This window comes from Empidonax traillii, unplaced genomic scaffold (assembly GCF_003031625.1).
Source record: "Empidonax traillii isolate 1590-97213 ecotype Southwest subspecies unplaced genomic scaffold, ASM303162v1 scaffold5:size3517227, whole genome shotgun sequence".
NCBI classification, from domain to species: domain Eukaryota; kingdom Metazoa; phylum Chordata; class Aves; order Passeriformes; family Tyrannidae; genus Empidonax; species Empidonax traillii.
In genome coordinates this window covers 924,640-931,949 of record NW_020955198.1, presented here as the reverse complement: position 1 = coordinate 931,949, position 7,310 = coordinate 924,640, and positions in this window count along the sequence as shown.

Here is a 7,310-nt window from a genome sequence, read left to right as displayed (position 1 = left end):
CTTTCTCTGTGAAAATCATTGCCAAGGTGTTAATTGAAATGCATAGTGGACGTCAAGGCATCACTTCTGACTGGGTGTGTCCTAGCACCCTCCTTAATTCCACGCTGCCAATTAATTCTAGAGCATTTTTAACACAGTGCTTTGCAGTAGTGGTTGGAAGCACAAGAGCTAGGCAGCAAGCAGCATCTCAGGTGGCCACACAGCTTGCAGCCGTGGTTTATGCGTGAATGCTTGTGCAGTTCACCCAAATTCTGAACATTTGTATGACAATCTGGGGGCACCTAGGGGTGTAAAATGATGTTATACTTCTCCAGGAAATGCCTGGAACTGTCTACATACCATTCTGTTGGAGCTGAGGGTGAAATATCCTTGATTTGTTGTTGCTGCAAATGCATGTTCCACAGTGAAAATACCCACTCAGATGCTGATTTGTTGGACGATCAGAGCAGCACTGACTGACAAGAGAGCCATGAGTCATTTGGAGCTGTGCATCCCCATGTGCCTCCGATCTGAAACGTCCAAACAGATGTCTAAGCTTTTTTGAAATGCTTAAGAACATCTGGCTAAATCCAGGGAGCACCAATCGTCTGCATCTTGTCAGTGCCTAACTGTTCATCAGCCTGCCAGATGCTGGTAGCAGCAGCCTGCAAGCACACAGCAGAGATTGAGTTTGCTCTGGCTGGATTTGTCCTGAGGCAACCCCTCTCTTACAGAGATGTAACCCACATGTCTAAAAAGACCCTACAAATGTTTTCAGATCATATCAGAAATCAAAAGATTGCTAGAATTGCTCAGGAAACATTTTCATCGTTGTGCAGAACATGGTTGGACTCTGAATCGGCAACCAGAGAGCTACAAAAAGCAAGCAAGGCAAATTTTAGGCTTTAGAGTCAGAATTCAAACAACTCTTTATTCAAGGATGGGAAAAACAAACTGAAGATACCCGAGGGGCAGAGCCCTGCCCACTGCAGGGGAAAGCCCCTACTTGCCACTCTCGGGAACCAGCCAGATCTTGACAGGTACCTGCCGGTACAGGAACCCCTGTCAGCACAGGCTGCATTTACCCAAACAAAGCCTCTCACATAGCTGTCTTCCTGAAGTATGTTAAAGACTGCCACACCCAAAGCACCCAGAGCTGAAACTGGGAAGGAGATGGGTTCAGAGCCTGGCCTGGTACCTCCCATCCACACCCCAGTTCCCTGCATTCTCTGATGAGGAAAGCCCAAACTATTGTTCCAACTTTTCAGATTTCAGTTCCACCCAGCCTGTTCCAGGCAGAGCAAACAGTGTCACAGGGCAGTTTAGGGACATGGCTTTCTTGGGAAAGTAGAAGAGAGCACAGCTGTGCTGTGGGTCTGGCATGGAAGCCCAGTGCCCTCCACTTTAAACCCAGCATTTACAGCAAACATGAGATGATGAGGGGTGTTTCAGGAACAGGGCTCCTCTCTGCGTCTTTAACCTCAGCCGGGAGATTCACAAAGACATTTCATCCGTGCTTGCCCTGCTTACCCCTCACTCCATCCTTGCGCAGTTGCTCTGCTTATAATCCTCTTAGCAGCATGGTCAGGTGGGGAGATAGAGAAGCTGGGATGTGCCTCCAGCCCATCAGTGCCCTGTGCAGTCTGCTCTCCAGCAATGGCTGCTTGGTGTTAGTACAAGTCAGACAAAAATGTTGCCTGGTGAAACTAATAGGTCTGTTGAAAGCACGGGGCTTTCATGGGGCACATACTGCAAGTTCAAACAAGGCCCTTGTGATGCTAACTGTTCCAGCAGGATACCAATGAGCCATTGTGCAGGGTCCCTAAAGCCCAGCTGGCTCTTGGTGATGGCCCAGAATTGTATGTCTGAGTGCTGTTGCAGTTCTAATACGGCAGCATTTGGGACATATTTTACCACCCTGAAAAGTTCTAGCACAGTATGGAGATGGGCAGAAAATGCTCCCTTTGCCATTCCTTAAGATATGCATGCCTTTTCAAGGTCAGAAAGGGTCCTCTGAGTACCTCATCCTTCATCTTGAGAAGGTGGAGATGATCCAGAGATGAGAAACAAGGTTGACTGGAAGACGAGATATCATGGGCTATAAGGAAAGGCTGAGGGAATGGGGACTACCAGAAGACAAAGCAGAGATTCAGTAAAGGTCTTACAATATATTTAAGGTAGATGCAGATAGAAAGAGGATTAACTGTTCTGCATGCTCAGGGAAAGAAGATGCATGTTTAAGGCCTGCTAGCAGCAAGGGTAGTGAAGCATGATTGATTGCCTTAGGGCCAAGGGATCTTCATCACCAAACATCTTCAATAACCCAAGTGTGGCATTTACTCCTAGAGACCTGCTGGGATGTAGGACACAGTAATGATCTGACAGAAGTTTTCTCTGATGGAGCTGAGCAACAGCAGCATAATTGCTGGTTCAGATATAATGAAGTCAATTGTGCAACGCCTGCTGCATTGCCCAGAGCGTGTGCCTCAGTATAGGAACAATAAAGCTAATTCCAGATCTCGCTACAGTCCTAAGCCCTGAATCACAGGGCAAGAGCAGGGAGGCACTCCCAGGGACACAGGCAGTCCTGCTTGCCGAGCCCCAACCTGTGTGGCTAAAAGGGGCTGTTGGACGAGCTGTGACTAGCTCTTTCTCGGGCACAGCAGTCCCGGGTGAGCAGCCTCCCTGGCTCAGAGCCAGCTGCCCTGCCTGCCAGTGTCACTTGCCTTTCCTCATGTCCTGGGAAAGGCAGCTACACACCCACGGGAGCAAAATAAAACCACAGCTTTCTAATTGCAGTGACTTCATGTCAGAGCTCTGAGCATGCCTGGTGTGAACAATCTGCCTCCAGGCAGGTGACGGAGGGGCTGAGGCTGCTGAGGTGTTCCCCCCCACAACCTGTAGTCTCACGGACTCAGGGAACGCTGGTGTGCGGCATTGATGGGCTGTGCGGAGAGGCCAGTGATGCTTCTCCTCTTCTTCAACAGCTCTCAGAGCTTGGCAATGGCACAGACAGTGTATGGATAGCTGGAAACAGAAGTGCAATGCATTCTGCAAGGTTGTGTAATGGTAGAAGATCCTGGAGGGACGTGGGTTATCCCATCAGGCAGAAGGGCCCTGCATGACCCAGACAGAAATGTAGGCATGGTGATGTCTTCATACCCAGCCCTTTAGGCCTTCCTGTCTTACAAGTTCTCAGAACTGCAACAAAGCTGTGGTCAGCTCTGTTGCAATGCCACAGAGCGTGCCCATGTGAGCTGGCAGTGACGGGGCAAGAGGCAGCCATTGCCTCTCCTGATCCCAGGAGAGCACGTCTCACCCCTGGTCAGCAGAGGGAACACAGCAGATTCACACAGGGCAGCTCTGCAGGTGCACCCACTCATTTGAGGTAGATAAACCACTGCCAGGGGGGCAGTCCAGCATCCACTGGGAAAGCAAACAATTCCTGGCAAGGGAGTGTCTTGCCAATGGCTCTGCTCTACCCTGTCCTTTGGAGAGCATTCCATGGCTGGATGGATATCCGTAAGGGTTTTTTTTGCATGTGAAAGTTGGTGGTATATAATGCAAACATTTTGTTGGCCTGAGAGCATACCAAGATCAGAGCTGCACATGGAGAAACCAGCCTAGAGCATAGGGGATTGCTGTAAGGTTGTTAAAAGTGGAAAGGAGGTGCTGGCATCTGGCCAAGTGCCGGTGGATGTCAGAGGGAAACAGTTAATGCGATAAAAGATGCATTTAATAACTCAGCTGGGTAATGGCTCCCAGGGTGCTCCTGCCCAGAGCTCTTTCTGTGCAGAGAGAAGGCAGTATTTAGAAACCAGGGCTGTCCTCACTGCTCCTCCCAGAGCCTGAGTGCTGGGAGCCAGTGGCCTCAGGTTACTGGGCTGAGAGCTTGTGTTTAATGAGCATCTTGAGGATGCCTGGCTCAAACACATATCTGAGAGCTTCCTAGCAGAGTTAAGTCAGATGATAAGAAGCTATGCATGTGAAATAACAGCTATTTGGCAGAATTTCTCTGTTGCAAGATCTTAGGAGCCCCAGTCTGCTGAGCTTTCATGCCTAACGTGGCTCTCATCATTAGGACAAGGCATCTACAGGCATCCTGTACACAGAGGGGCTGCTGTGCCCTTCCCTGAGCTGGCATGGCTTGGACAGCGTGGTTCTCATTCTGCCACTTAATAGCCCATCATTGGACACAGCCAGCAGGGGCTTTACCACCTCCCAGGCAGGAGGATGCACAGTCTGGGAAGAGCCAGACACCAAGGACTCCTGCATGTCTTGGGTCACCCTCAGCATCCTTACCAGGTGCTAATTAACATGGAAGACCCTCTTGCCAAACAAGCCTGGTTTCAATTCTTGAGATGACAGGTCTGCTCAGGAGAAAAGGCAGGGATGTAACCGGCTTGCTGCGAGGATGGTGTCCCAGGAAGTGAGCAGCACTGTCAGTGTGGTGCCTAGTGAGGCAGCCTGGGGAACCCAAGTGCTGGTTGAAAACAGTGAATCATCAGCTAGGAGCTGCTGGGCTTCTGCAGGGATCTGTGCCAGGCACCACAGGCTTTGGTGATTTAATCAATGGTCTTAAAATGAAACCCAGACTGCTGCTGATAAAGTGTGAGTGTGGTAAGTGGATGTGCAGAGTAATAAATTACAAGACTGCCCCTTCCTACAAATTCTTAAAGGAATTACTAAAAGTAAATTTTGCTGCAATGTAGCCTTTTAATCAGGGAATTCTAAACCATCCCTGAGAGTTAATAATCCTCTTCACTAGCTACTACCCCATCACGCTTAGCATTATCCCAAATTGTTCGTAGTAAACATTTCTTATCAGTGTGGGCCTTGCACCCACCCCTGGGGATCCCCCCTGCAAAGGCCCTCAGCAGTGTATCTCCTTGCTAACAAACACACCTTTGCTATTGATCCCTCTGGTGCAATGCAGGAATACAAACACTCTGGTTTGGCATGCTGAGATAAATATTCAGGGGCAACACAAAAAGTAGACTGGGAAAAGACCATCAGAAGCAGCTAAGAACTTCCTTCTTTTTTTGGACAGGGAAAACTTATTGTTCTATCCCTCTGCAGCAATATCATGATTTATGCAAATGCTGTTATCATTATCTCCTTCCAGCTTCCAAGTGAGGATATCATACCAGCAGTGTTGATCTGAATCAGCCAGACATGTAATCGTGTTGCAGGTGCTGATAAGTTTGCATAGCAATACCTGCCTTCCCTGAGACAAGGCTATCAGTACTAAATGCATTTTTCAGTATTTAATTCTCTCCTGATAGAATCAAAATTAATTCTTCTAATATTTTTTTGTTTTGTACTATCAGTACTCTATAGTTTTCTGGGTCAACTGGTTTATTTTCTTAATGACCGAGGTGATTTCTGTTCTTCAGTTCTTTGGAATTATCCCCGTTTTTCTAGCTCTGTTAAAAATTGCCATCAGCAGCTCAAGAAGACCCTCAGTTACTTCCATTAATGCTCTCAGTGTGGGTCTATGAATTGAAAATGTTATATTAGCAGACAATGCTTTACATGCTGGTTTGTTACAGATGGCATCCAAACTGCAGCCTTCTCCATTGCATCCACAGCACTGGTTGTACTGTTGCACTTGTATTTAGGCACCAAGGGCTATAGAAAAAAACAGAAGGTTGTTTACTTGCATCCTTTTGTGCTTTTTCTTCTTTTCTTCTCATACAAATGCATTTGTTTTATTTCCTTTTTTATTTGCCTCTGCTTGGCTTCTTTTTTGCCTCTGAGCCATGTCTAGTAGGAAGGCAATAGGCCAAGGCTGGTCATGTAGCTGGAGGGTACGGTGAGGACCAGAAAGCCTATGACCCCAGTTCTACCAGGCTCTGTGGAAAATCCTGCCCAAGCCAGATGGACACGAGGGGCTTGGTGTTTGGAAGTGTGTGGGCATGGATATGTTGGTGTGTATGGGTGAAATCAGGTTTTGGTTCACAGTAAAATCCCTTCCTGTCCAATGTCAGCCGCAGATTCTTCTCCCCTCTGCAGCTGAAGGGTTCTCCAGCCTTTGGAGGGGGAGTGTGGTATCAGCTTTTTCATTATCCTTCCTCTCCCGTGCCTTGGGATCCAATTCAGACCATGCAGCCTCCAGCCCCACAGTGGGTGGGTTTGGGGTGTCCTGCTCCTGTGAACCACAGGGTTATCCGGCCCATTCTGTCACCAACCACATGCCAGGGATAGGGGTGAAACCACACTGCCACAAGGCTCAGCTGCTCCCTGGGCCTGTGTGCCTGCTTATCACAGATAACTTATTTAGTCATGGGCATCTGCCACCTCTGCCAGCCTCTGACTCTGTTGATTTAAAATCTGCAAGCACCTCGGTTTTGCCTGGGTTTTGGCTGGGGCAGCAGCCCCATTGTAATTGCAGGCGAGCACTCCTGCAAGGGAGAGCCTGGGATGCACAGCCTGGGTCTGTCACATTGCTAAATCTGGCCCAAAGTCACCACCCTGCTTGAACGAAAGTCACCCTGACTTTGCTGTTTCTCACTTCTCTGTCCTGCTATGCAAACTAAAAGCAGCTGCATGACTTTGCCTCCCTGGATTCTCCCCAGTGTCTAGAAGGTACAATTCTAGAACAGCCAGCTAGGACAAGAAGTGAATTAGAAAGAGATAGGCAGGTGGCTGAGAGCTTGGCCACTAAGACAAACACCAGGAGCATTAAAAACACGAAGGCGTGAAGAAATTGACTGTGCAGGGAAGTCAGGGAAGCTGGGTAGGGCTCTTTGGATGAGATAGCAGAACTGAGGGCAAAACAACAAATGTGGATTTTCAAAATGGGTGCCCTGCTCATGTGCAGCTCCCTGCACTTGAGAATCCCCACCCTGGTGCAGCCCTCTGAGAGGTGAACAAACCCTGTATCTCCCACTGACCCCCTTTCCGGGGGTTGCCCTGACCCTGTGGCATGCCTGGAGATGGGGACAATGGTCATGGCTGCTGCTGACTGTCCTGGGAGCAGGTAGACAGAGGAAGGTGGCACAGAAATGGCACACAGGAGCCTGTCTTGCTCTGCTCAGCCCTTTCTTCCTCCATCCCACTGGCTCTGGCTCCTGCTCCCTTCCTGCTGCAGCTCCACTGCAAGGAATGGGCACCTTCCCTGGGGAGCAGGGAGAAGAGGAAGGAAGACATCTGCATGTGATGATGGGAGCAGTGGCCATACGACTTATTGAACACTTCACTCCACAGCTCAAAAATTGCCAAGAATACAATCTTGCAGTACATAACTGCCAGTTTTGACGAGGTTGTGAGAAGGTTTGTGTTTTCCTGTGAAAATCAAAAGCAGAAATGTTGTGCAGCACTGAAAAAAA